A 20,783-nucleotide genomic window follows, 5' to 3' on the forward strand; every position below is an offset into this window, starting at 1 on the left:
ACGTCAGGTTCCCACAGAAGGTCATCAAACAGATAATGAGGTTAAGCCCATCTAAGGTCATCAATAGTAATATAAAAAAAAATTCATTATATTTGAATTAAGAAAAATGGTGATATCAACATAATTCAACTTGAGGGAGAAGCAATTCTTCACTATTATAGTTCCCCTAGTAAAGCTGCCAGTTCATGCCTATTATTTTAAGTGTTTTATAAGTAAACAGGCTAAAATGACCAAAACTGTCAGTATCACAATCTGAGCTTCAATGAAAGGTTCAGATACAAAGCGGTACCACAGATAGTGCCCTGCATTGTACACAGGCTGCCACGAAATCGTATCCTGTAAACCCAAGTCTAGATCATCAGTGTAGGTCAAGAGGAGCAGTGGTGACTATATCGATCCCTGGGGTAGAATTTTATGCCCTGCGGGCCGGCACACGCCCAAACCGATCAGGTGTAAACTAGCTCGTGATGACTTCAGGCAAATATCCCAACGTCATGGTGCACTAGCGCGATATTTCGACCTGCGGGCACACGTGAGAGTTGGCAGTGTGCCTGTCAACAATTAAGAGGCCTATTAAGGCCATTAATGTATTAATTAAGTGCAATTTTTTGCAGCCCATCCAACGTTACGGTTGGCAGGCAAATGACCTTTGGATTTTTGAGGAAGCCTCATCCACGGGCAGGATGAGGTTTCTGACATTAATTTTTAAAAAATGTTTTGACAGAATTTTTATAATCAAAATATTCATGTGAGGGAGTCTGATGTGTGGACCTTTTTTTCCTGCATTCCCAAATCTTTATTTCATGGTTTAAAATTCTTCAGCTCCCTGAGGAGGCTCTCTGCCTTCAGGGAGCTTTCATTGCGCAATCCCTCGCACCCCGCACAGACTTCAGCGCTCGCCCTCCTCCTGCCCCCACCCGGCAGCACTAAGCCTTTCAGCACGCGTTTCACGCCGGCTGGCCGTTAATTTGCCAGCCAGCGTGAAATCGTGGTCGGGGGCCGATCGCAGGAGGTGGCCCATTTTGAGGGCGCTCCCCAGCCCTCCCAATGCGCCCGCCCAAGGACCCGAAAATCCTGCCCCCCGGGAAACTGAGCTGTTTAGCTTCCTGCAGTCTGAAAAACAATCATTTACCACTGCGTTTCCTGTCGCTCAGCCAATTTCCTGGGCAGGATTTTTCAGGTGACAGGGCTTCCCCCCCCACCATCTGAAGATTCAGTGGGGAATGCATCCCCACCAATACTGACTGTCCCACAGCCATTTAATGCTCCATTCAGATTGGCTGGCAGTGAGTCCCAACAGTGCCAGTGGCAGCAGTGGCCAGGACTGGGAATACAAGCAGTCCCTAAATTCAAACTCTGGAGTCCAGGACCAGGTGAGCACTTGTGGTCCCATGGCAGGGCGGGGAGGTGAGGCCCAGGGAAGTGAGGAGAGAGGGTTGGGGGGTCTTGATGGAGAGGCCGGTGGCTGGGAGGGGGCACCTGCAGGTGGTAGACCTTGTGGAGGGGGGAGGGTACCGGATATGGAAAGGAGGCCGTTGAAGGAGCCCCTCCCACACCACCCATAGCCCACTCACCTCTTCCTGCCCAAGGCCTGAACAGGGTGACTTGTCAGGCTTCCCCTAGCCTTGCTCCTGAACTCCTCATGTGAGGCTGGGTGAGAAACCTGTAAGGGCCTCAATTGGGGCACGCAGAAGGGTGGAGGTAAGGCCATCCAGGAATCTTACGGGACCCCCCAGCTTGCAAACTCACCAACTCTGTCCATATCTATGCTACCACCATCCCTTTTAGTCCATAGACTTTGACTTTGCTGAGAAGCCTGTTTGTGGCATTTTATTCAACGCCTCTTGGAAGATCATATACACCAAATCAACAGCATTATTCTATTGGTCTTTTCCAATACCAGCAAAGAACTCAATCAAATGTATTAATTATGTGGACAAATCCACATTTGTCCAAGTGCCTGTTTTTTTTCCCTAAGATTGTAGTTTCTAAAAGCTTTCCGACCAGCAAGGTTAAACTGACTGGCCTGTAGTTGCTGAGTTTATCCTTACAACCTTTTTGAACAAGGGTGTAGCATTTACAATTCTTCAGTACTCTAGCACCATCCCAGTATCTAAGGAGGAATAGAAGATGATGGACAATATCCCTGCAATGTCGACCATTACACCCTGCAGTATCCTTAGATGTATCGCATCCAGTCCTGGTGACTTATCAACTTTAAGTACTACCAGTCTTCCTAATACCTCCTTCTTTATCAATTTTTAATTCATCCAGTGTCTCAACTACCTCCTCTTTCGCTTTGACTTTGGCAGCAATTTCTTCCTTGGTAAAGACAGATGAATCGCATTCATGGAAGTGGAGGATGATCCATTGATTACAGAGGCTGGTGGGGTGGATGGTAAGGACAAGGGAACCCTATTGTGGTTCTGGGAGGGTGTGGAAGGGTTGAGAGCAACTCTGCAGGAAATGGGATGGACACAGTTGAGGGCTCTGTCAACCTTGGTTTGGTGCTGGTGCCACCTCCAAACACATCTTCCCCTCCCTTCCACTTTCAACATTTCAAAGGGACCATTAAGTCTGCGTCAACCTAGTCCACTCCTCAATACCCCTAATGCAAACTCTCCTTTCCATGGCAGCTTTCTACACAAGTACAAAAGATGCAACCCTTGCCTTGAACCTTCTGTCTAATTTTAACATTACCTTTAGTTAGACCCTAAAACTAATCTAGATATTTCAGAATCATTGACCATAGAATGGAAAATGCCATCTAATTATTGCATTCATGGGTGCAAAATGCCATGGAATGGATTATTTTGGTTTGAAGTTCATAATGGAAAATTGGCCACAGCACAATTATGATCAGATCAGAGCATGAGAGCACAGCAATAAAGTACAAGAACAGGTTGTAATAGCTAATGCCAATTGAAATGAAAAGCTTTGTTATTTTAATAACTGATAGAAAATGCATATCAAAGGAGTAGAAAAAATATTATATTACCCATGCAATTGTTTGAAAAAATAGCTTCCAGCCATCATTGAACAGAAGAAATAGGAGCAGGAGTGGACCATACGGCCCTTCAAGCCTGCTCCACCATTCAACATGATCATGGCTGACCTTGGGCTTCAACTCCACTTCCCTGCCAGTTTCCCATATCCCCTAATTCCCTGAGAGACCAAAAATCTGTCTTTCCCAGCCCTAAATGCATTCAATGAAGGAACATTTACAAGCATCTGAGGCAGAGAAATCAAAAGATTCACAACCCTTTGAGTGAAGTAATTTCCCCTCAGCTGAGTCCTAAATGATTGGCCCCTTACCTGAGACTGTGCTTCCATGTTTTAGATTCCACGACCAACAGAAACAATCTATCAGCATCTACCCTATCAAGCCCGTTCAGAAATTTATATGTTTCAATGAGGTCGCCTCTCATTCTTTTAAACTCCAGAGAAAATGGACCCAATTTGCTCAGCCTCTCATGATAGGATAATTGCCCCCCCCACCCCCCCACCCCAAACCCCCCTCACCCCAGGGACCAGTTTAGTAAAACTTTGCTGTACCACCTGCAACACAAGAATACAGAGACCAATATGTGGAGACCAAAACTGTGCACAGTACTCCAGGTGTGCCTCACCAAAACCATATACAACTCCAGCAAGACTTCTTTATTCTTGTACTACAAACCCCTTGCAATAAAGGCTAACATGTCGTTTGCCTCCCTAATTGCTTGCTGTACCTGTAATTAACTTTTTTGTGTTCCTTGTACGAGCACACCCAAGTCTCTTTGAGCATCCAAACTTACAAGTTTCTCACCATTTAAAAAATATTCAGATGTTTTATTCTTTCAACCAAAGTGAGCAACTTCACACTTCACTACATTATAATCCATCTGCCATCTTGTTGTCCACTCACTTAACCTGTCTATATCGCTTTGCAGCCTCACTGTGCCTTCCCCACAGCTTAGCTTTCCACCTAGCTTTGCATTATCAGCAAACTTAGGTACATTACTCTGACTTTTCATCTTGGTCATTAATATGGGTTGTAAATAGTTGAGGCCCCAGCACTGACCCTTGTGGTACTCCACTATTCATTACCTGCCAACCTGAAAAAGTCCCATTTATGCCCATTCTCTGTTTCCTATCTGTCAACAAATCCTCTATCCATGCTAATGTATTACCTCCAACTCCATGTGCAATTACCTTGCCTATTAGTATTTTGTGTGGCACCTTATCAAAAGCCTTTTGGAAATCCAGGGATACCACATCTACTGGTTCTCTTTTATCTGTCTTGCTAATTACATCCTCAATAAACTCCAGTGAATTTGTTAACCAGTGTTTCCCTTTAGTAAAACCATGCTGACTTGTTCTAATCATACAATGCTTTTCTAAGTGCATTGTTAAAACTTCCTTAATAATGGATTCTAACATTTTCCCAACAACTGATGCCAGGCTAACTATCCTGTAGTTCCCTCTATTCTCTCACCCTCCTTTCTTGAAAATTATTGGGATGGCAGTGAATTTTATGCTGTTAATCTCATATGGTACAAAGCACTCCCTCACAGGGTACATCTGCAGGGTTTAGTGCATAATTGCCTTTGAAAGATTTGCTTCTCCATCAAACAGTAGATCACACCTAAATGCCACTACCATCTAACTTTACAGTTACTGGATTATCCTCAGGCCAAACTCATCCTTACCCATGTCTCCAGTGTTGTAGCACAGAGGCAGCAGAATGTCAGCTCCTGTCACAATTCCACTATATGATTAAAGATTCCCTCTCATAATCTATTCCATTAGAGAATCCGCTGCACATTGTTCATAAAAATGGTGCACGTTGGGTTGCAGTTGTCAAAGTGCGTTAGTGAGCTATGCCATGGACTTGGGGAGATCTGAGTTAGAATTCCACCTGAGCTGGCACTCCTACTTGGGCTTCTTACAGACAGCAAGCCATTGATCTCTGACAGCTTGTTAGATAAAGCAGAAAGGAGGACTGGGGAATGGAGATAAGACAAGATTACAAGGGAGCTCCAATTTGAGTTGCACCTCAGCAGCCTTTCCAGCTAACTCCTGAATGGCACTGGCAGAAGCTGTGAAGGTGCCCATAGCTAATGGCCCACTTATATACTTCTTATATGGAGATGAGTGTCCCGTGAGGTGCACAGAAAAGGAAACGAGTGATAAAATGAAGACTACATAGAGCAGCATGACGTTGTACATTCAGTGTCATGGACAAATGTACACTGACAATGCACTGACAAAATCCCAATTAAATATGTCAGTTTAATAAACTGAAAGCCCAAATTTAGATTGCAGTGTTTGTTTCCGTTTCAATGCTGTGTCAACGTTCTTCTGCGAACAGAATCTAAAGAACTGTTACCAGTGCAATATAGGGTCAACTACATGCCAAAAAATGATCAATTACTATTCAGATTTCTGTGCAATTGATTGGGGCTGCATTATTGTGGATAATGACTGGAATGCATTGTCAAGGCTTGCAAAATGCCCTGAGCCACCCTGACCAGCCAGTGTGCTTCACATTGTTGCTAGATGCACAGTCACGGGAAAATTGTTTTTATTCTCTCTGGCTGGCATCCCTTACTTTGATAAGTATGCACAGAGAGAAATAGAGACAGAGCAAAATCAGATCAACCATATATTGCCTTTTTAATATATGCAAGATAGTCTGTATATCATGTTAAACACATCACCTATTTCATTATTACTGTTTATTAAAAGATATCTAAATGTGTCGGCTCTATTATGGGAGAATCAACTAGATTAATGATTAATTCTCATTTGCAGATCTGTGATAGGGTGGCAGGTGAGTCGTTCTACAGTGCTAGAACTGGTAAATGATAGCATCTCCCTTGCACTGATCAAATTTAATTTGACCTCCAATTATATTACACTGTTGCAACTGAACTGTCAATTTTTGTCAGGCAATTAGAGGCTATAAGCTGTAAAGTTAAGTTTGATAGGCATTGTAATTGGATTGTCACTGTAAGCAGCTCTGTCTGCTTTCAGTCATATTTCATAAAAATGCATTCTAAATATCCTTTTTTCCTTTGTGCACTCATAGGGGATAGTATGACAGTGTAGAAAGAGAAAAAAACCCTCTTTTGTAGGTGTCCTGATTGTATTAACGTGGTCATAATAGGAAAGGAAAACTGCCAACTCTGCCCACACGCATGATGATGCTGTTGTCAAATTATAGCCTAGCCCATGCCAGGTGCATTGTTCTACATTTGCACCCTCAAGTGTCCATGCCCTGTGCCACAGGCTTTGAGGATTACAGTTGGGACATGCCAAGGTATGCCCATTCAGTGTGTAATAGAGAAGTAGAATGCAGCAAATGCCAGCAATTTTCAAAATAACAAGTTCCTAATCTCAGTCACGGGATACAGTGAGTTGACATAGGCCAGGATTACGCAGTTTACATTGACAAGCTCAAATTGACACTGACCTGGACACCTGCTTTCTGACTCTTCTCCCAGCCAGAGCATTATTGATGGGCTGAAGGTTGAAAATAAAAAGAGAAAATATAAAACATCTTTAATGATGTAAGTGGAAAAGCATTCACTCCCCATTTAATTCTATATGTGAAGCTGATCTATTAAATGTATGTGTATGTTTTTAATTAAGCAATGATAGACATTTATGCACTGTGCTGCCAAATCGAGTTTAGCCTGAATGACTGAGGTTAATTCAACAAGACACAGCACACGTGCTTCCATTGCAATTCAATCACACTTCAAAAATGTTCGTGTTTCTGTTCCAGGTATTCAAAGTATTTTTTAATTAAAGCCTTTGCTGAATATAAGAGTGTAAACATAATGCTTGAACAAATTCTCTTCCTCCATATCAATAGTTGAATCTAGCCTGGTGTCACAAGATTCTCATATAGAAAATAGCTAAGGCAAAATTGTGAAGAACGTGGAATAAGACCATAAGACCATAAGACATAGGAGCAGAAATTAGGCCATTCGGCCCATCGAGTCTGCTCCCCATTCAATCATGGCTGAGAAGTTTCTCAACCCCATTCTCCCGCCTTCTTCCCGTAACCTTTGATCCCCTTCCCAATCAAGAACCTTTCTATCTCAGTCTTAAATACACTCAATGACCTGGCCTCCACAGCCTTCTGTGGCAATGAATACCAGAGATTCACCACTCTCTGGCTAAAGAAGTTTCTCCTCATCTCTGTTCTAAAAGGTCTTCCTTTTACTCTGGGGCTGTGCACTTGGGTCCTAGTCTCTCCTACTAATGGAAACATCTTCTCCACGTCCACTCTATCCAGGCCTATCAGTATTCTGTAAGTTTCAATCAGATCCCCCTCATCCTTCTAAACTCCATCGGGTATAGACCCAGAGCCCTCAAACGTTCCTCATATATTAAGCCTTTCATTCCTGGGATCATTCTTGTGAACCTCCTCTGGACCCTCTCCAGGGCCAGCACATCCTTCCTGAGATACGGGGCCCAAAATTGCTCACAATATTCTAAATGTGGTCTGACCAGAGCCTTATAAAGCCTCAGCAGCACATCCCTGCTTTTATATTCTAGTCCTCTCGAAATAAATGCCAACCTTGTATTTGCCTTCCTACCTACTGACTTAACCTGCAAGTTAACCTTAAGAGAATCCTGGACTAGGACTCTCAAGTCTCTTTGCACTCCAGATTTCTGAATTCTCTCCCCATTTAGAAAATAGTCTATGCCTCTATTCTTCCTACCAAAGTGCATGACCTCACACTTTCCCATGTTGTATTCCATCTGCCACTTCTTTGCCCATTCTCCTAACCTGTCTAAATCCTTCTGCAGCCTCCTTGCCTCCTCAATACTATCTGTCCCTCCACCTATCTTTGTATCATCTGCAAACTTAGCCAGAATGCCCTCAGTTCCTTCATCTAGTTCATTAATGTATAAAGTGAAAAGTTGTGGTCCCAACACTGACCCTTGCAGAACTCCACTAGTCACCGGCCGCCATCCTGAGAAGGACCCCCTTATCCCCACTACCTGCCTCCTGCCAGACAGCCGATCTTCTATCCATGCTAGTACCTTGTCTCTAACACCATGGGGTCTTATCTTACTGAGGTGCCTCCTGTGTGGCACCTTGTCAAAGGCCTTCTGGAAGTCCAAGTAGATAACATCCATTGGCTCTCCTTTGTCTAACCTGCTTGTTACCTCCTCAAAGAATTCTAACAGATTTGTCAGGCATGAGCTTCCCTTAATGAAACCATGCTGACTTTGCCCTATTTTACCATGCACTTCCAAGTATTCTGAAATCTAATCCTTAATAATGGACTCTAAAATCTTACCAACAACTGAGGTCAGACTAATCGGCCTGTAATTTCTCATCTTTTGCCTCAGTCTCTTCTTAAACAGGGGGGTTACATTAGCAATTTTCCAGTCCTCTGGGACCCTCCCTGACTCCAGTGATTCCTGAAAAGTCACCACTAACGCCTCCACTATTTCTTCAGCTATCTCCTTCAGAACTCTGGGGTGTAATCCATCTGGTCCAGGTGATTTATCCACCTTCAGACCTTTCAGTTTTCTTATCACCTTCTCCTTGGTAATGGCCACCATACTCACCTCTGCCCGCCTACTCTCTTGAATTTTGGGGACGTTACTCATGTCTTCCTCCATGAAGACTGACGCAAAGTACCTATTCAGTTCTTTGATCCCCATTATTACTTCTCCAGTGTCATTTTCCAGGAGCCCAATGTCCACTTTTTCCTCTCTCTTACCCTTTATATATCTAAAAAAAAACTCTTGCAATCTTCTTTTATATTACTGTCTAGTTTACCCTCATAGTTAATCTTCTCCCTCCTTATTTCTTTTTTAGTTGTCCTCTGTTGGTCTTTGTAGGCTTCCCAGTCCCCTGGTTTCCCACTGCTCTTCGCCGCATTGTATGCTTTCTCTTTAGCTTTTATGCTGTCCCTGACTTCCCTTGTCATCCATGGTTGTCTCATCCTCCCTTTAGTATGCCTCTTCTTCCTAGGGATGAATTTTTGCTGTGTCTCCCAAATTACTCCCAGAAACTCCTGCCATTGCTGTTCCACTGTCTTTCCTGCTAGGCTCATCTCCCAGTCAATCCTGGCCAGCTCCTCCCTCATGCCTCTGTAGTTACCTTTATTCAACTGTAATACTGTTACATCTGATTCCAGCTTTTTCCTCTCAAATTGCAGGGTAAATTCTATCATATTATGGTCAGTTACTTCTAAGGGTTCCTTCAACTTAAACTCCCTTATCAAATCTGCCTCATTACACATCATTATATCTAGAATTATCTGTTCCCTAGTGGGCTCCACCACAAGCTGCTCCAAAAAGCTATCTCGTAGACATTGCACAAATTCCTTTTCTTGGGATCTACTACCAACCTGATTTTCCAAGTCTACCTGCATATTGAAATCCCCCATGATCACTGTAACCTTGCCTTTCTTACACGCATTTTCTATCTCCTGGTATATCTTGTGCCCCACATCCTGACTACTGTTCGGAGGCCTGCACATAACTCCCATTATTTTTTTACCTTTGCGGTTCCTCAACTCTACCCACACAGGTTCTACATCACCTACCCTACGTCGTTTCTTGCTATCGATTTAATTTCATTTCTTACTGACAAAGCAACCCCACCCCCTCTGCCAACCTGCCTATCTTTTCGATAGGATGTATATCCTTGGCTATTTAGCTCCCAGTCCTGACCCTCCTGCAGCCATGTCTCCGTGATACCCACCACATCATGCCTGCCAATTTCAATCTGCGCCACAAGCTCATTTACCTTATTTCGTATACTGCGTGCATCAGATACAACACCTTCAGTCCTGTATTTCCCATCCCCCTTCTCATTGACGTCCCTTTATCTGATGTGCTTGAAGTTAGATTCCTAGCCCTTTCCAAACACTCTGTCCTATTTTGTGTTTGGAGACTTTAATAGCCTCTCCTGGGCTCTCTTTCCTTTTCAGTTTTTTCATAATTTTCCATGAAATTGAATCTATCCCCCCACACGCTAACCTGCTGTTTTGTTTCCCATTAGTCATACTTCTTGGAGTTTTACCTTTCCCTTCCCCCCCCACTTCCTAGTTTAAAGTCCTGTTGACCACCCTTTTCGCTAGAACATTGGTCCCAGATCAGTTCAGGTGGAGACTGTCCCAATGGTACGGATCCCTCCTGTTCCAATACTGATGCCAGTGCTCCATGAAATGGAACCCTTCTTTCCAGCACCACTCCTTTAGCCACGTGTTTACTTCCCTTATTCTCGGAAGTGAATCTGTTATGGCCAGCAGTCAGAATTATCAATTATTGTTGTGAGTGAGGTATGAGATACCACAAGTGGACCTGACATTTTCTAGTTATGCTGTGTACATAAAGTATTTTTATATTATAAAGCTGTAAATGTGAACAGCGAAAGAAGTAACATTTAAAAGTATTTGGATGTGCACTTGTGATGCCATGACATGCAAGGCTATGGGCCTAGTGCTGGAAAATGGGCCGGCGCAGACTCGATGGGCCGAAGGGCCTTTTTCTGTGCTGTAGACCTCTATGACCCTATGACTATGACTCTAAGTAGAGTTTACATTCATTTTATCAGCACAATCTGGATGAAACTGGCCAAGCCAGTGGATAAGATTGGAGAATTTTAAATGAAAATTATGTCAAGCATTCAGCGAGTTTCCGCCATCTTTAACATTGCCTTAACAATGATTTCACCCCAGCCATAAAATGGGCCATGCCCTCAGGTTAAAATAACGAACGTCACAAGTTTCTGTTGACTATGCCTATGCGAGGAGTCTCTTCAAATTTAATTTATGAAGGAACCGACTACTGTTTACCAATGAAACTGCAAGTAGTTCAGTGTAGTTAGTTTTAAAGTCATTTGCTGTAATTTATAAACAGGTTACTCACAGATTGGACATTTTTGTTAAAAATGATTTTTTTTTGTGAAGAACACGTTTTTAGCTGTATGAATAAAACTGCATGAGGTTACCACTCTTAAATACATCAATAAATATTCTTTAATGTAGAGAAAATACACTAAATGATTCTACTCTATTACGCTGATCAGTTGCGCTGGTGATGGGAGATTTTATGTTTGTGATTATGCAAATGGATTTTAGTGGAAACTTAAACTGTAGCTAATTTCAAGCACAATTTGAGTTTAATTTGCCGATTGCACCCAAAGTGGCTGCTACCTTTAAGGAAGGCATCCCCTTTTTCAAATAGACAGGTTAACACCTCTATTAAAATCGCAGATAACGGAATTTGGTATGAAAGCAGTCAGCCTTCATTTGATAATACTCCTGAACAAGCTTGACCATGAAGATATTTTCAAAATCTCAAAATATGTGGTATAATACTGATGTAACAATCAATGCTTTTTTTCTGGCTGTGCAGAAGAGTCTTAAGGACTCATTACTGCCGAAGTCAGTGGAGTTTAGAATGGCTCGCCGCATTTTAAGGCCTCATAAAATTCCGGCCTCTGCTTCTTTCTCCACAGATGCTGCCAGAACTGCTGAGCTTTTCCAGCAGTTTTTTGCTTTTCTTTCAGATTTCCAGCATCCGCAGTATTTTTCTTCCCTGCTTTTTAAAAATTCTTTCATGGGATATGAGCATCCTGGCAAGGCCAGCATTTGTTGCCCGTCCCTAATTACCCTTAAACAGGTGATGATGATCCACCTTTTTGGACCACTTCATGCATTATGGATCTATCCTCTGGCCTTTTTATCTTCTACATCTAGGGCAGAATTTTCCATCTGGCGGGGCTGGGGGTGCAGATTGGTAGTGGGCATGGGTGTTCGCGGACCCGATCGCCATCTTACGCGGGTGGGCCATTTAAGGCCCGCCCAGCATGTTTCGCGGCTCGTGGGTACAGTGGGAGTGGGTGGGCGGCAGCGGATCGGCAATCGCTGCCGGGTCCCATGGCGACCCGGCGGCCTGTTCTAAGGTGCAGGCTGCAGCCGCTCCAAGGCTGCTGTACACGGCCAGAGATCGGGGCCAACACAGATCCAGACTGGCCATGCAGGAGGGTAGGGCCGCTACGCCCCGGTTTTCAGATGGGCGCTTTGCTGCCCTCCTCGAGGAGGTGGCAGCATGGTGGGAGGTGCTCGTCTCCCAGGACGGGAGGAGGAGGCCACCCTACTTGACAAAACGTGTGTGGGCAGAGGTAGCGGAGGTCGTGAGCTCCCACGACGTGGTGCGGCGCACATGGATCCAGTGCTGCAAGCGCTTCAACAGCCTGCTGGGCACAGGAAGGGTGAGTAGCATGTTGGCATCGTTCACTTCACCAATCATGTAAGCTTCCCCCCCGGCACCCCACCTATGACTGACTGGCCTGAATGCAATGAGTCATTGACGGCGCATGCCCTTAGCTGGGCGGGCCAGCAGATACTCCCTATGCACTGGTCAGCCTGGGAGGGTGGTGAACCCTCTGCACCCGCAGCATGTGGTGGACTGAATCCCACATGATTGTGGTGGGGGCAACCTGGAGGATCCGCACCCAGGCGCAGTGCTCGAATTTCAGGACATGTCGAAGTCAGGGTGATGACATGGCGGGAGGGGATGGTCAAGGTGGCATGGCGCAGATCGATCTGCTGCCCTCTGTGCTACATGTCATTGTGCGTCCTTGCTACGGCAGGTTAAACTGTGTGTTCCCAAGTGTGATGAAGGCAGCATGTGGCCAAGGATTGGGGCAGGGGGAGTTGGTGGGGGAGGGTACACCTGGCATATTTGTGTGAGTGTTCGCCAGCAACGGGGTAAGGATGCACTGGACCGCTTCAATGGCCAACTGGGCTTGGGGTAGGCTGGCTGCAAGGAGATTCACGGTACAAGTATCACTTATCTATGTTCTTTTCTCATTTCCAAGAGAAGAATTCTCACAACACCACCGAGCGGGTAAGGGCTGGTGGTGGGCCAGCCCAGATTTTGCTGCTTAGCTGTTTTGAGCAGGAGGCCCTCGACCTGGAGAAGCACCATGCGCCCAGGTCCACCGGAGCCACAGAGGCTGGGGTTCCAAGGGCAGGTATGTGTGGCCAACACTCATATCACCAGTAGCCTCCCAACAGCTATGGCAGCGCTGATTTTTGTGTGAGTGACACTACCAACAAGGCTTGCCCATTGCGTGTGGAACGATGAGTGCATGATGATCCGGGGGACAGGCATGTACATTGACATTTTCCGCATGCTAACTGATTGAATTTCCTTACCCTCCCTTTCAGCATCAGCAGCACAGGACCGGGACCCAGAGCAGCAGGGATCCCCCTCTGACACCTGAGGGCCATGAAGTTCCAACAACACAAGCGTCACACAATCTCTATCAGGCAGGCACCAGGGCAGATACTGGCACCCCAGTGGGCATCAGATCTTCAGCTAGTGTCCCGGGGCGCAGCAGTGAGGGCACTTCACAGTCGCCGGAGGAACTGGCGGAGACAGAGAGTGCCCATGGCGCCAGCTGTCGGAGGACTGCAGGGGGCCAGGCACATGAACCTCTGGAGTCGTCCACGATGCAGCCAACTCATGAGATGCGGCCAGCTGTTCTGGAACATCTGGTGGAGATACATGAGGCTGTGCTTGGCTTGGCGTCATTGGTGGAGGTGTCTGCACTGACCGTAGCTGATGCATGGAAGAGTGCCAAGCTTCCTCCATGGGGAGAGTGGCGGTTCTCATGGAGAGACTGCTCCAGGGATAGGATAAGGGGTTCCTGGGGATGCACTCGGACCTGCAATCCCTCACAGCGGCATTGACCTCAGGTGGTCAGTGCCCGTGCGGGCAGTAGTTTGGGCACCAGGTATCCCACCTCAGTGCCCATCCATCTATGATGAGCAGGGAGGGCCGAACAGACCCCACGTGAGTGGAGCAGCTGCCTGTCGTCTCTGCTGGCACCTTTCAGGGCGCTGCTGATGAGGCCAGCAGCTCCTCTGCCCCTCTGCCAATGGCCGCAGTACCTGATGAGGCTGCGATGACTGGGGAGACGCCAGCTGTGGAGCTGGCAGCTCCCTCTCAGGCGGTGCCAGCACAGGCTGAGGTCATCAAAGCCAACAGGACAGCAGGGAGAGCAGGCTGTCTCAGATGCCAGTGCCAACGAGGGGGCAGCACAAAGGCGTAGCACCCACAAACATAAAATTAAGGCACCTTAGGCACACCCCGGGTTCATCACTGGTGGTTTTTTGTTGGCCTCCCTATAAGTTCCTTCTGATTGTGTTTGCAGTGTGACACCATTTTATTTGTGTTATATTAAGAGGCTTTTGTGAAAGCATTAAATTAAGATCGTTTAACATGGCTGGGGGTGCCTCTTTCCTTGGATGGGTGGATGGATTCCTGAGATGTTATGAGTGATTTGGGTGCCATTGACATTTATTGACTGGGCCCATTGTCAATGCTCCTTCCTAACAGGTTTAGCGCGAATGTCTCCAATATGGAGGCTGCAGCCCAGGCTTGTGCTAGCTGAAGGTTCCTTGGTTTAAAGCATCCCAGGTGTTCCTGCCTCCTTGGAGAATGCCAGGGTCAGTGTCTACCCCCTCAGCATTTCCCTGTGCATGGTCATCCTCTGACTCATTGCTGGACTCATCATGTGCAGCCGCAGCCACTCTGTCTACATCTTCTTCATCCACAGTGTCCCCCCTTTGCAGCGCAAAATTGTGGAGAGCACAACATGCAACCACTATCAGGGATAGTTGATCTGGGGGGGTTACTGGTGTGCACCCCCGGAATGGTCCAGGCATCAGAAGTGCATCTTGAGAAGACCGATGGCTCTCTCCACCACAGCCCTTGTGGTGCCATGGCTCCTATTGTACCGCTGCTCAGCTTCTGTTCTTGGATGGGGAGTGGCGTCATGAGCCACCTTCTGAGGGAATAGCCCTTGTCACCCAGCAGCCATCCATCCAGCCGGGCCGGAGCAATGAAGAGCCCAGGAACCTGGGAATGCCTAAGGATGTAGGCATTGTGGGAGCTGCCTGGGTATCTTGCAGAATCTGCAGCTTGTGATCAAACACTATCTGCACGTTCATGGAGTGGAAGCCCTTCCTGTTGATGAAGGCACCGGGCTCACCTGCTGGCGCCTTGATGGCCACATGTGTACAGTCTATAGCACCCTGGACACGGGGGAAGCCAGCAATGGCCGCGAAGCCTCTGGCTCACTATGCCTGACTTGCCTGGTCCTGACGGTAGTGGATGAAGGTCAATGCATGGCTGAACAGAGCGTCTGTAACCTGCTTGATCCAAGTGTGGACAGCTGATTGGGATACACTGCAAAAATCACCCACCAACCCCTGGAAAGAGCCAGAGGCATAGAAGCTGAGGGCAGCTGTGACCTTTAGAGCCACTGGCATGGGGTGTCTACCCAAACAGTTCGCGGAGATCTCAAGCCCAATCATCTGACAGATAGCGTTGACTGTCTCCCTTGACAGACGGAGCCTCCTTTGGCATTGCACCTCAGACATATTGAGGTAGCTGCTTTGCTGCCTGTATACCCTGGCAGCAGGATAGTGACGCCTTCTGCGGCCCCTTCTGCCTTGGACTATCTCTTGGCCCTGCACCCCTTGTGCCTGCACCTGTCCTCTGAAAGGTGGCTCCCCTGGAGGCTGAGTGTGCGCTCCTGGCCTCCTCCCCCTTCTAGCCCTCCCTTCCTCCTCAGAGCAGGTGCTTCCAGTGGAGAGATCACCCCCCATTCCCAGCTTCAGGGATGCTACCTGAAATCTACAGGCCCCAAAGCAAATCCTCACTGCAAAGTGCTGACCTGAAGATTATGAGTCCAGTCCAAGCAGCTGGTATGCATTTTGAACTTTTCCAGTCCACACAGGCAAGTTTCAGTAACTTTGTACAATAACTTAAATCTGTAGAATCACGACCCCAATGAGCCCTCTTCTCCTGCTCGTGGATGAGGTTCATACAATTTTCTGCTACCCGCCTGCCCCGTGCACCCATGTGACAAGCCGAAGATCACACGGACGCCACAAAATCCCCACCAGTTGGAGCCTCAAGGGCCTTAAGCGGCCCGTTAATTAATGGCGGGCGCGCACCCGCCTACTGAAGTATCGCGGTGATGTTGGGACGCTCGCCCGACTTCACCGCACGTCATTTTATGCATCAATGTGAGGGTCCCGCCCCCCTGCACGTCAAACTGAAAATTCTGCTGCTCATAGGCTACATTGTAACTCTTTTCAAGTCATAACAAATGAAGTAAATTAACAAAATCAGGGACAAATTTTAAAAAGCAGCTCCTAAAAGGGAAACTGCAAAAACAAAGACAAAATGTAAAGGAAACTTACGAACATCAAACCAAAATGTGGTTCATGGACCTGGAGACTATTTTGGCCAATTGGTGAAAACTTGGGCTAAATAAGTGAAGAGCTGATAGGGCTAGTCTGTTTGAAAGTCTGGGTTTAGCCCACAATCTTGATCCTAACTGCTTATTGCCATAATTTGAACTTGGCTGGAGATGCTAAACAGGTACTGGCAAGTTTCATACCCAAGTGCTAATTAGACACAATTTTCACGCAGCAGTACATGTGGTTGCTTTGCACTCACTTCCATTTAAGATGTGGAATGCTCTTGCTGGCAGAGTGACCAAAGGAAAGGACAGACAGTTTCTGGAATGCAACACTGGTGGCAGAGGTCCAGAGGAGGAAGAATGTCCTGCCCAGGAGGGAAAGATACCACTTTGACCTCCTTGCCCTCCTGCCCCTCTCTCTCTTACAGTAGCTGGTGCTGCTTTGCATAGTGTTATGTTCTCCTCCCATTCCTCATCCAAACCAAGGGGATCCGCTGGTAATGTATCCATCATCAAGCAATTTCCCTAGTAACTTCTACAAAATATCCGGTAAAGTAAAGTAATGCAGCACCTATTCTGATTTAATTGAAGTCCTCAGGGTATTTCTGAAATAAATATTGCTCAAATGTTGGTGAAGCCTTGACAAAGTTGACTAAAAATTTAATTGTGCTATTATTCGGGCATGGGGATCATGATGTGTGATTACCCCCTGGCCAATCAAAGTGATGCCACAAGCTTTGTGTTGCCTGCTTAGCAGAATGATTAAGGTGTGCAGCCAAGTGCTAAACATGCTGCTGACTTGCTGCATGCTCAGTCAGAGGCCTATGTACATGTGTGGCGAGCACAAGTTAAAGATAGCCTGTACCTTTTAAAGGGAGCCTTCAATGCACCACACCCCATCTATCACTGATCAGCAATACCTACTAATCAGGACTCATGCCTGTCATTCAGATGCTCCACATCACTCTCACACACTCTTCACTGCTGCAAACCTCATACCAACATCTTGCAACATTTGCGCACTCAACACTGCAGCTATTCATCCATGATAGGCACAGCACTCGAACATGTTGCAACACACACACTAACACTCTTTCCTGTTTCTTGCTGGACAGGGTCGCACAGAACATGAAACAGCAGCAGAGAAGCAGAGAGGTACAGGCATACCTGCAACTCCTGAGCTCCATGGAGGAGATGCTGCTGTGAGTTATTAGGCCAGCAGTGACTTGAGACCTTGGAACTGACATTGTTGAGAATATCCAGGGAGACAGTATGTTCCTGCCTTAGATTCCTCATCAAATCCCACTTCACTTTAACCCCTTTATCTGGCAGTAAGTGCAAACTGCAGATGCTGTGTCCATGGACCTCTTGCTTTCCATCCCAACCTCCCTTTCTGCATTCATGCTTTCAGATACCAAGGAACTGTCACCTGGCCAGCCAGCATGGCCTCCAAATGAAGGACATGAAATTAGAGCAGACTTCTGATGAAGGAGCAGCAACACTTGATCTGACATTCACAGCCACCAGCTCAGATACTGGCACTGTGCATTCCTTGGAGAGCAGTAGAGAGTTAGGATCAGTATGTGGTGAGTCACCAGGCATGAGTGAGCTGTGCCTGGCCAAGGGTAAAAGAAAGTGTGGGTGCTGGTTCCCTGAAGAGTGAGGTCACAGATGGGTTCTGCTGCAGGGGACTTAGGTGAGGGTTTTCATGGGGTGATGTACAGGAGAAGACTGAAAGGAATGCACACCATATGTTTGGTGCATTGGCAGGCCAGCTTCAGAGGCTGTTGTCCCTGTCAAAGAACACAGCTCCAACTTGGCTTCCCACAGAGGTTGGAGCTTGCCCTTTCCGGCATGGAAGTGGTGGCCAAGCCATGGCAGTACTTGCGGAATACAAGATGTTGCAACATCTGGTGGTGGGTGTCTCATCTTCCACTGAAGCAGAAGCAGAATTCATCCAATGTCTGAGTGCCACAGTGGAAGTTCAGGTTGACGAATCATTACTCCTCCATGTTGAACACCACTTGGAACACCACTGAGGGTAGCAAGGGTATATCCTGGATGGAGGATCTCAATATCCATCACCAAGAGTGGCTCGGTCGCATCACTGCTGAGCAAGCAAGCCGAATCCTGAAAGACACAAGGCCTGTGGCCGGTAGTGGGAGAACCAAGAGGGAAAAACCTACTTGAGATTTTTCTCACAAATCCACCTGCTGCAGATGCATCTGTCCATGACTGTATTAGTCAGAGTGATGACCACACAGTCCTTGTGGAGGCCAAGCCCCACCTTCACACTAAGTACACCCATTGTTTGTTTGGCACCACCACTGTGCTAAATGGGACAGACTCAGAATCGATCTAGCAACTCAACGCTGGGCACCCATGAGGTGCTGTGAGCAGCAGCAGAATTATATATAACCATAATCTGTAGCTTCATGGCCCAGCATATCACTCACTCTAGCATTACCATCAAGCCAGCGGACCAATCCTGTTTAAATGAGGAGTGTAGGACAGCATGCCAGGAGCAGCAACAGGCATACTCAAAAATGAGGTGACAGCCTGGTGAAGCTGCAACATGGGAATGCGTGCATGCTAAACAGCAGAAACAGCATGCAGTAGACAGAGCTAAGCAATCCCACAATCAATGGATCAGGTCAGAGCTCTGCAGTCTTGCCACATCCAGCTGTCAATAGTGGTGGATAATTAAATAGCTAACTGAAGGAGAAGGCTCCACAAACATCCCCAACCTTACTGATGAAAGAGACCAGCACATCAGTGCAAAAGGCAAGCTGAAGCATTTACAACCAATTTCAGCCAAAAGTGCTGAGTGAATGATCCATTGTGACTACCTCCTGAGGTCCCCACCATCACAGATGCCAGTCATTAGACAAATAGATTCACTCACACTTTATCAAGAAATGGCTGAAGGCACTGGATACAGTAAAGGCTATGGGCCCTGACAACATCGCAGTAGTAATACTGAAGACCTGTGTTTCAGAAATAGCTGAGCCCTTACTCAAGCTGTTCCAGTACAGCTACAACATTGGCCTTTACCTGACAATGGGGAAAACTGCCCAGGTACATCCTGTCCACAAAAAGCAGGGCAAATCCAACCCGGCCAATTACCGCCCCATCAGTCTACTCTCAATCATAAGCAAAGTGATGGTAGGTGTCATCAACAGTGCATCAAGCAGCACTTAAACAGCGATAACTTGCTCACCAATGCTCATTTTGGGTTCCACCAGGGCCACTTGGTTCCTGACCTCATTATAGCCTTTGTCCAAGCATGGACATAAGAGCTGAATGCAAAATGGGAGGAGAGACTGACTACCCTTGACATCATGGCAGCACTTGACAATTGTGGCATCAAGGATCCCTGGCAAAATTGATCTCAATGGGGATTAGGGGGAAATCTCTCCACTGGTTATAGTCATTGCTAGGACAAAGGAAGATGGCTGTGGTAGTTGGAGGTCAATCAACTCAGTCCCAGGACATCACTGCAAGAGTTCCTCGGGGTAGTGCCTGAGGTCCAACCACATTCAGCTGCAATTCATGAATGACTTTTCTGCCAAGTTTAGAAGCAGCAATATTCACTGATGATTGCACAATGTTCAGCACCATTCGCAACTCCTCAGATACTGAAGCGGACCATATCCAAATGCAGCAAGACCAGGACGATATCCAGGCTTAGACTGACAAGTGGAAAGTAACATTCGAGCCACACAAGTGCCAGGCAATGACTATCTCCAACAAGACAGAATGTAAATGTCTCCCCTTGACATTGAATGGCATTACCATCGCTGAATCCTACTATCAACATCCTAGATGTCAGCACTGAGCAGAAATTGAACTGGACCAGCCATATAAATACTATGGATAAAAGAGGAAGTCAGTGGCTGGAAATTCTGAGGCGAGTAACTCACCTCTTGACTCCCCAAAGCCTCTCCACTATCTACAAGGCAAAACTGAGGAGTGTGATGGAATACTCTTCACTTGTCTGGATGGGTGTAGCCCCAACAATGCTGAACAAGCAAGACACCACTCATGACAAATCAACCCACTTGATCGGCACCCCCTCTCGCCGCTTTTCTGCTGTCTTTGCTCATTGAACTCCTGTCACTGTTACAGCCTCTCTGCTTACTGAACTGCTGTCATTGTTAGCCTCTGTGCTCACTGAACTCCTGCCACTGTTACAGCCCCTCTGCTTACTGAACTCCTGTCACTGTTACAGCCTCTCTGCTCACTGAACTCCTGCCACTGTTACAGCCCCTCTGCTCACTGAACTCCTATCACTGTTACAGCCTCTCTGCTCACTGAACTTCTGTCACTTTCACAGCCTCTCTGCTCACTGAACTCCTGTCACTGTTACAGCCCCTCTGCTCAATGAACTCCTGTCGCTTTTACAGCTCTCTGCTCACTGAACTCCTGTCACTGTTATAGCTCTCTGCTCACTGAACTCCTGTCACTGTTATAGCTCTCTGCTCACTGAACTCCTGTCACTGTTACAGCCTCTCTGTTCACTGAACTCCTGCCA

The sequence above is a fragment of the Carcharodon carcharias genome, chromosome 20, assembly GCF_017639515.1.
Source record: "Carcharodon carcharias isolate sCarCar2 chromosome 20, sCarCar2.pri, whole genome shotgun sequence".
In the NCBI taxonomy this organism is placed as follows: Eukaryota; Metazoa; Chordata; class Chondrichthyes; order Lamniformes; family Lamnidae; genus Carcharodon; species Carcharodon carcharias.